Genomic DNA, 10,142 nt, shown 5'->3' on the forward strand with positions numbered 1-10,142 from the left:
TTGTATAGCATTTTATTTGTAATTAGTGATGAGCTGTTTTCTCTGAATGGCTTTACTGCTGTCAAATAGAGCAGTTCAATCTGGCAAGTGTGTACCTGGTCTTTTGCCAAATGTATCTGGTCCACCGGGCCATTTTAGTCACCTCAGTGGGCCAAATCTTGCAAATTTTTCAGAGAATGATTGTTTCTGTCCAAAAGTGGAAGGGTTTTAAGGAAAACAGTAGGGTAACTATGTACCACTGTGGGTGTAGATAAAAGGCATGTGCACTTCTCTGTATTTCTCATTTAAAAACTTTATCCCCTGTCCTAAGGTACAGTAGATTAAATGGGTCCCTATTGTCATCACAGTGCACTGGGATTTATAAACTCTACTTAAGGTCACTTTGAATGGTGAATAAAGGATGTAAAACCCCAGGCACTGAGATGACAATACACTCCTGCAGGTCCGTCTCAAGAATGTGTTTATGCATACACTCATGTGATTAAAGCATCATATAAATAGGAGCTAATCTCTTGATAGCTACAGCTTGTTAATAGTGTGGAAACATTTCGAGCACAAAATATGCAGCACATTACTTGCCTGGGTAAGGGTGTTTGCATGGTAAAGGTGAAACGCGTTGTATAAGCTGCTGCATTGTCCATTTCTTGTAAAGGTCTTCCTGCGTTGGATCAGATAGAGCTGGCAGAGCGTAGACACTTTATCATAGGCTGCCTTAGTAACAAACAAATGTTAAATCTGTTTTATTATACTAACTGTTCTAAAGAACGTGTGTCTTTTAAAATGCTGTGTAACTGAATATTTATTTCCATGTGAGTATTATAAAAGTTACCAAAGGATTAAACCTGACTTAGCACTCTTGTAAGTGGCCCTGTTTAGACAGGGTCTTGTGAAGGCCCTGCTCTGTAAAACAAGACACGGTAAACTCAAATACAGTTCTTTAGGGAAATTAAATGTTTTTTCTAACAGGGTTATGCCATATTGTAACAACCTATGTTGCACCTCAAAGCATTTTTCTATACACTAAATGTCTCTCCCGCCCTCTAACAAGATTAAGTTTCCTTTATTAATTTTGTTGATGCACATTTCTCAATCTTTTAAGCATATATTTTAAACATTTTATGGTCTGTAATTTTTGAAAGTTTTGTCTGTTGGACACTTTACGCTGAATTTTACTTGCCTCTGTAATCCGAGATGGATACTACAGCATTAAACTTGCTGTCTGTTAAAACTTGAGGCTTCTTTTCTGTGAGCAGAAAAGCTCATATAGCAGTGTAGTTATTTCAGTATTTATTTCTATTATTGAATCCATGGGGTTCAGAATGTAACTTTGTACATGAAATATATATAAATATGTATATGAAACATGCATCGGATTGGTGTGTTCTTTGTAGTCTCATGTTAAGTTCAAAGGCTTTTGGTGCTACCAGAAGGCATAATAATTGGGTATTTTACACTAGCAGCCAAATACTGCCATCGTAAATACAGGTAGTAATGTATTGGAGTCAGCCCACAGATAGCAGTGTAATCCTGCTCTCTCATACTGGGCCTGAGCAAAAACTCTGAGGAAAAGCTTTGTTCGCTGCCTGGCTCCCCAATGATGCCATGCTGTCTTTGCCTCTTACGTGGCCCACAAACCCGCTGATTCATAGGTTAAGAATCTAGAGGAGATCTGCTTAACTGCAGCTCAGATGAAATACACGCTGGCACTGGAATTTATTTTTCAAGTTTTCTTAGCACCTTACCAAAGATTCATCTAAGCTGAAATGCACGTTGGTTGCACCGCACAGCAAAGGAAATGGTGTATTTATAAGGCAGAAGAATGAGGACTCGGTGACAAGAGATTCGTTTCTACTGCAGAAACAGAACACTTGGCTAGAGCCAGGTTTTCATTTTTCCCCCGGCTCATCTGCCACTTTCTAACCACATTTGTCGCAGCAATTTACTTTGATTAGTATGTAACAAGTGGCCATGACACTGGAAATATTTGGTTAACCTTCGTTATAACGGATTGGGGTGGCCCCCTCCTCGTACAATGAAAATGTTCTGTCCCCCGGTGTGCCAGGGGCGTGATGCCGTCTCGTCCCTTGCCTTGCCTGTGCGAATGAGCAAGCAGCTGGTTACTCTTGCTTCTCTCCGGCAGCAGTGAAGGGCCTACATAAAGTTGTTGCTTTTGAATACCTCTAGGATGCGAATGCTTCATACTTGCACGTGCAAACATAGGAATCATCCATGGTTCAGAAAACGTGAGGCGTCCTGTTACCAGTGTTGTACCAACTTGAAATTTTATCATCTTGGTGCTTTAAAAAAAATAATCTTTATGCTCATTTCCTGGAGTTTTCTCACAAGATTTTTGCCTCTCCAGAACAGACGTGCTGACAAACTTCCTTCTCCTCACAGTGTTTATTCTTGGGATGTGTCTGTTCAGGTGCTTGTCACATCATTGCACTGTGCTAAGACTGTGTGTGTGCGCATTGAATAGGAAGAAGCATCATAAATCTTTACTTTGGAAATGTTTAAGCTCTTCTGGTAGCCCCTGACAGCCCCTCAGGTCTGTGGGTAAGTAATTTAGTTTTTCAGATCCTGTATTGAAAGAGAAGTGCTAATAGAATAGTGAACTGGTTAAGGTGTTACAAATGATATTTGGAGACTGAAGTTTTAAGCCATTGTAAATACCCAGGCCCTTCTGCAGTGAACATGGTGGTAACAGGAAAAGCACTCACAGTTTCTGTAGCAGACTTTTTAAAAACATTATCTCAGTTGTATCAGTCTCCTATAAAAAGAGGTATTCAAATCAGAATACATAAAATGTTAATAATCATACAGGAAGTGAAAATGTTTCAACGTGAATGGTCTTTATTGGAAAATACGTGTTTGCTGGAAATTAAACCTCAAACTTACGGAGAGAGATTGAGATAACTTCTCTTTTTCTACAATGGAATAGCAAACCAAAATGAGGGATTCTTTTTGCCATCACCCCCCTTTTTCAGCATCCTGTAATCTGTTTGAAAGCTGTTTGAGCAATACAGTCTGTAAATGTTACTTAACATTATGATGATCCCTGATGCAGAAGTGCCCCTTAATTCTACCATAAAACAAGCTTTGAGGGGCCTTTTGGCCTTGGACCGTATTCCAGTTCATGGCACAGCCTTCAGGACCTGTTGCAATTTTGCATGGTTATAGTTAACTTCTAAAAAAGCTATTTTGAGATGACAAACCCAAGTATGCGAATTGTTTTCCTGCTTTTCAAAACACTCTGTAAAGTGATGGTGGGAAGGGAGGTGATGAGAAGTGACGGGGATTGCTGCATGTTATTATCTGCTTGTGATTGCAAATAGGATGGAAACCCCCAGGACTGGGCGCAGTCTGTGTTGTGTTTAAACACAAGATGGTGCTCTTAGCATTCAAAGACAACATGGAGACCTAGAGGGAACACTCCTTGTGCTGGAGTATTCTCTTCTCCCTGCCTTTCTCTCAGCATCCAAGTTTCAGGTTTCCTCTAACAGCTCTTCAAGGTGAAGCTGTTGTGTCAGCGGTCAAAGAAAGGAAAGGAGAATCAGTGTTTGATGATCAAAGGGTTAAGAAGATGGCTCTCCCTTGCCTTCACCCCTCTGCGGTGGTTAAGTCGGGTTGTGGGGATTTGTCTGCCTCTGGTACGGCCCCAGCCCAGAGGCTGGGCTGGAGGCGGCTGCTCCGGAGCTGGCACCTCTTCAGCCCGTTGCACCTAATGCTTAGAAAAAGGGAAGGAAAAAGGTTTCCTTCTTCAAAAAAGATCATGCTGAGCAGCCCCTGTGCCACAGCCAGCGGGAAGGAGCCGGGCCGGGTGGGTGCTGCCTGCAGTGTGCACCGGGGCCAGGCAGCTGCTTTGCAGCATCCCCCTGCCTGCCACTTCTCCAGCTTCAGCAAAGTCCTGCTCCAGTTTGCAGGTGGGACGTTAAGGACCCCCTTAATTCACACCCTGCCTGCAGAACAGTCCTTTAAAAGTGGCACGCAAGCAGCAGCTCTGGCTGCAATGGTGAGGGGGCTGGTGCTCCTCTCATCTGGCCACGGACCTTCCCCTTCCCTCTTCCACCCCTGAGACCAAGGGCTTTGGGACACGCAGGTGGTTTCAGCAGTGAAAGGGAGGGTTGCTGCCATCACCTGCTGCCGCTGCCACCTCTGCACAAAATGTCACTGTGCCCAGGGGCTCCTGCTTTGTCGGCTGTTTCAAGTCTGCAGCTTAAATGAGGAAGAAAAGGGAAAAAAAAAAAAAACAAACCCAAAACATGTTGGAAACCTTCCCAGACCTCACATCTGCTTTTCACTTCCACCTTTCAGCGCGTGGGGCCGAGATGGGGAGCGCTGCATTCTGGTGGCCCTGGGCCCTGCCCCGGCTCTGCGCTGGCAGGGACGGAGCTGCTGCCAGCCGGATCCCATGTCCAGACCAGCGTGGTGGCGGCAGCACTTTGTTATGGTGTCATCATTACGCTATCTCATAGCTTGGTTTGCAGACATGGTTCTCAGGGTCTCCCTTTAAAACAAAATTAGGCTGATGCTTGCTTTGAGTTTAAGGGGAAAAAAAAAAGCTGATAGGTGCTGCACTGGCTCAGACCACACGTCCCAGTGTCCTGTCTGATGGTGGCTGAAAGCAAACGCCTGGAGGAGAGAGCAAGAATGGGGCAGACCCGTAGGTCACCCCGCACCCTGCTACCCCTTCAGGTTGACTCAGCTTCTATCTTGTGGAAACAACTGGATTGATGGAAAGTGGTGCAGCTCTGCATCCCAGCAGGAATAAAAAGCAGGAAAACAGAGAGCTCGTTGGTTTGCAAAAGTGGCTGGATACTCCTCTAGATGTGGTAAATACTGAGAATGAGATAAAGTTTTACATTTCTTCCACCACTTAAGTTTCTCGTGCCACTGCGCAGGCGCTCCCGGCAGACACTGTCACAGGGACGTGGGTGCCATGCACGGCTCTGTCCCTGCTCGCTTGGGGCAGTGGTTTCTGCTCCCTGGCATGGCAGAGATGCGTCTGCGGGGATGAGAAGCGTGGGGCTGAGAAGCACGTGGATCAAGTGTGAAGAGTTCCAGTCTTTCAGGCCAGACCTGGCAGCGGTTTGGGGTGGGTAATTGCACTGGGAAGTGGTGTTAAAGGCTGATGGGGGAGGCTGAATCCAGGAAAGAAAAGATGCTGAGGACTTTTTTGGCTGCTAATTGATGTGTTCAATGAGAGAACAGCAGGATGTGTGCGTGGGCAGGGAAAATTGAATTCTTGTCAAAATTGCCCGAAAGGTAATGAAAATCCCCTGAGATAAGAGAGGTGAATTGCGTGGCATCCACAAAACCATTAGAGTCCGGTTGACTCACTTGCAAATAAACAGTGTGGGTGCTCACTAGCAAAAAAAGCTCCTCTGCCCTTTGCAGATGGGCCTGTATCTCATTCCTCCTGGGAAGGAAGGAAGGATGCTGCAGCCGGGGTCCCTGTGCCCAGCCAGACCTCGGAGGTGCAGGGGGAGCAGGATCAGCGCCCAGCAGCGGCGTTGCAAACTCAGAGCACCAGACACGAGGTACCCATCCTTGCCTTGTTGAAGTGGGCTGTGGTTTTCCACGTGTGGGAAGAGAAAATCAGACAGGACATCTCAAGAGGGGAGGTGGCACCAGGAACATCCCCGGCAATGCCCAACCGGCAGTACCATCGCTGTACGACACCAGGACAGAGAGTAAAGACTTCATGCAACAAGGGTAAGGAAACAGTTTTGCTGCCTTTTGGGTGATGACGTGCCGTCAAACCGAGCTGCCATCAGCTCAACACAGCAAGTCAGATGACCGGCTTTTGCAAGCGTTTTTTAAGAGTCGTTTCTCAGCCAAATCTCTGAACTTTTCAGGGTGCTCGGAAGGTCGTTTCACCATAGCAACCTGCATCTGCAATAAAGCCCAAAATATCGACTTTGGGCCAAAGCCATGGTTGAACTGCTGCAGTGAGCTGCGAACGGGGAGGTGAGTGTGTAGTTTGTGCTCGGGTGCAAGGTGAGGTGGAGCTTGTACCACGATCCCTGCGGGGCTGGTCCTCCAGGGAGAAGTTACGGCTCTTCAGACCCTTCCAGTCTGGGCTCTGCTACGGTCCTGGTTTGCAAGAAGCTCAGGACTCTGATGGTCAAAAAGCTATTTGGCATTGGGAAGGCAAAATGCCTGCAACTGGCCCGTTCTCACGAAAACAAGTAGTTGTAACTGCTGTGGAGCTTATCGGAGAGGCCAGAGGCATCTGAGCCCCTCTCGTGCGATGGCAGTGGAGAGGGCAGGAGAGGTGGTTCATCACCGTACTGGGTGCCCAGAGGTGATCGGGGCAGCCAGCCTTGCCCTGGATGTGCCCTCGCTAGTCATTCAGCCTGGAAATTATACAAATGGGTCAGAAACAGTGCAAAAGGAAGCACAGAGGAAACTTTTTGGAGGAATGAAGAGACTTTCACAAAGCTCTGCCTGAGCCAGCAGCAGTGTTTCGGGCTGACAGCAGCACTTGGGTGTTACAAGTGTTCCCATTTTGTGAGCTGGGTTTTGCAAGCACCTTAAGGTGTGATCTTAAATGAGACAAAGGAAGGAGAAGTAAATCAGAGTAGGTCCTATGGAATGTTTTCAGCTTGTGAAGGAAGGCAGGCCAGCAGCACTAGCTGGTCTCACCCTGCCGATGAAGTGGTCATTTGTTTCCATATTCCTCCCATGGTTAAAGCAGACTTTGCTGGGCTCCTTGCACCTTGAGCAGCTGGGTTGCACGATCTGAAGCTGGACCACGCTTCTTACTGCTTGCTCAGACAGTGTCGCTTTAGGCTGGTATCTACACACTATAAATTATACGTCCGTTCTCAGGCTGGTTCCCAAAAGAGAAAATCAGACCTAAAGAGCTAGTTGAAATGGTCATGGTTCACAAGAACTGCAGATCAGACAGGCACAGTTCGGAGGTTTTTCAGTGTTGGTGGTCTTTCTGGTCCTCCAGCTGCTCTGTACCCAAATACTGGCCTTAGGGCACAGTGCGCAGCAGGCCTTCCTCCAGGGAAGCTCTGGTGTTTGAACAAGAGACATGGGAGTTTTTGCTCATCTCCGCAGCTGCTGCAGTTTCCTCTCTTGTTTGTACAAATTCCATTTTTTTAAAGTATATCTCACCCCCCGCGTGTGCTGAACTTCGGCAGCTCTCGTCACTTCTCATCGAAAACTAAATAAATCACTGATGCTGCAAATCCTGCCTTCCCCTCCGGCCATGAATCACCCTGCACAACGGCAGCGACTTTCTCAAGGGTACTGAGGTTCCCAGCCTGGAGGTTAATAAGCCTTGGGGCTTGCAGATTTGGGGCGTAGCGGCGTAGTCCTGAGAGGAGGGCGCTGATTTGTATCATGGGTATGGTCCAACTGGCTGCACTCCCCGGTGCCGTGGTACTGCTCGGAGCTCCTGGAAGGGGCTGAGAAGGGCCAGTGGCAAGTCTGGGCAAACTCCTGGCAGATGGAGCAACACCTCGCGGGTCGAAGCTGCCAGCGCTGGCTGTAATCAGGGGACGTTGCTCCTTAACGGAAGAACGTGTCGGCGCTGGACAAGGAGCAAATCCGCTGGGAAGCCTCCAAGGTGGTGTTGGCATCAGAGCGGCTTGTGATGGAGAGATGCTCTGGGGTCATCCCCGCAGCTTCAGCACCACAGCAGAAACACTGCAAAGCCCTGGGTCGCCTCCTCTCTGCAACCAGGTCCTTCTGCAAGCAAAGCGGTGGATGCAACCTCCCTGTTGAATCTACCTCTTCAAAGATTTTGACTTGCTGTCACCTAAAAGGATGGGTGAGGGCTAAGAAAGGAATACTCTCGCTATCCCTCCCGGCAAACAGTTTGTGTCCAGGGCAAATGCCAAGGGCCAAGATTAGGGTGGGTTTTTTCCACTTGGTGCAGCCACGGTCCTTGGGAGAAGCTGAACGTCAGCGCTGCCCGGCTCTCCTGTGTCTCGGAGCAGACACCCACCTGCTCTCCAAGCCCCCATCTCTGAACCCTCCGACAGCCCAACTTTGCTGCGTCTTTAACAGAGTCCAAATAAAGAAACGCTACAAAATGAGCTTAGCGGGGCGCTGGAATAGGAGCCCCATCCAAGGCCAGTAGTAAAGTTACATAAGTCGGTAGGTCATAGCTCTAACTAAGCCTTTTATAGGCCATAAATCCACATTTCCTGGATTTTATAGCTTCTGGTTAAAAATATAAAAACTACTATGTGATTGGAATAAGCTGGTTGATCATCTCTTAACACAAATACTGTGCTGGGAAAAGCTCCTCATTCCACAAGCAGGGGGGTGTACTCTGCGGGAAGCCCGGGGATGCTCCCAGAGGAAAGCTGGATGCAAGCAAAAAATAAGGCGCTGCCATGTGTCTATATACGCTGTAATCGAGGGACTTGGCCAGCGCCACATCACCATATGGTGACACGATGTTGTGCCCTCCCTTTAAATAGTGTCGGCATCCGGCATCTTTATTTCTGCAGGTTTTATGGCTGTGGAGGGCGCAAGAACCTACTGGCTTTTAATAGCTTGGAGTTGTTTAGAGATTTTGTTCGCCTGACAGCACTGTGCTTTCTGGGATGTTTTAGGAAGTGTAGTAATTAAATGTTTTTATCAAACGTACCCACTTGGGGAACGTTAAATATTTTCTATTGGTAACTGCAATTCAAGGATCGTCCTGGTCCGTTCGGGGCTGACAGGCGCTGGAGCTGAGCAAAATGCCACGAGCTGAGCTGGTGGCCCAAGGATGGACACCCAGACTGGGCTGTGCATCGAGCCTCCTGGAGCAGGCTTCAAATTCAATATACCTGCTAGATGAGTGGCTCTGAAACCATGGTCTGCGTACGTTTGGTTTCTGTGGGGCGCTTAGGGTGTCAGGGACCCTCCTCCCAAAAATGACCCCTGCGCTCGACTGCCTCAATCCTGCAAACTTCTAAGCACGCACATAAAGTCGCAGCACATGACTTCAATGGGGCTATTCATGTCCCCACGGGAAGCATCCGCTTTGCTTCTTGCGGGATTAAGAACGCTGCAAGCCTTAAACTGAGGGCATGAGAAGGGAGGAGAGAAATAAAATTTGCCCCCAAAATACCATGAGTTCCTTTATTACCACAGAGGAAGGACAAGGGTGGCAATGATGGCTTTAGACTTCAGGAACTTTGGCAAATGGGGGAAATATCTTGCTTCCTTCCTCCTCCTCAATGAAATGACTTATTCACAAGCCAGTGCTTTCTCATTTCCCAGAAGATGAACATTAGATTTGCTCTTTCTCGCTGAGAATGAGCATGCTGGGCTGGGTCACTGCCCTGTGCAGGAGCGAGGGGGCATTACCTGGCACCATCCACCTCTTGGCAAAGGCCGAGGTGGTTCACAAGGTTTCTAAGCCATTTTTCTCCCGTCTCTGCTGCCACTTTGTTATAATCTTCGTTTGCTATCTTCTCCACTCGACTGGCAGCTGCACAAACCATGAGGCATCTGCTGCTTTGTTTTAGCCTGTTCCATGGTCTGATCAATCCTTCTAACATTTGGCTCATTTTCTTTTCCCGTCTTCCCCACTTTGTTCATGAAGTTTTTGTACTTCCCCAGGCCGGTGCTGCGTCCTGCGCTGCCCTGTAGCTCCTGCAATTAAACCCCATTCCAGCACTCTGTGCTCAAACATCTGGCTCAAGAACAGAGCCTTTAAATGGATCACTCAGAATGAATGTATGTTTTCTATAGCTAAGGCTGTTGGGTTCTTCCCCAAAGAGGTCAATGAATAACTGTAATTGTTAACATGGATCACTTCAATTCGGAAGCTACGAATGGTTCACGTCCTCCCCAAACCCATTCCTGCTGAGGGATCAGCATGAAGCAAATGAGCATTTCTCAGCTTGTTGGTTCTTTCTTTCCTTTAATCACTCTGCCCAGAAATCAGGTCCCGGCTTGCCTTGCCCAGGTACCGCAGCTGGGCTTGGCTTGGGTCAGCTCACCATAGTATCAGAAGATACGTTAAAAGCAGCAGTAGCTGGCTGAAAGGCCTCCGTGTCTTTGTTGGAGGAGAATTAAACTGGAAGAGGGACCTATGGAGGCTGTGGAGGGATCTGTGTTATGCCTGAGGCAGGTCAGCGTTTTTCACCACTGACTTGGGAGTAGATTTAAATGTCACAGATAAG

This window comes from Gymnogyps californianus, chromosome 19 (genome assembly GCF_018139145.2).
Source record: "Gymnogyps californianus isolate 813 chromosome 19, ASM1813914v2, whole genome shotgun sequence".
Taxonomy (NCBI): Eukaryota; Metazoa; Chordata; class Aves; order Accipitriformes; family Cathartidae; genus Gymnogyps; species Gymnogyps californianus.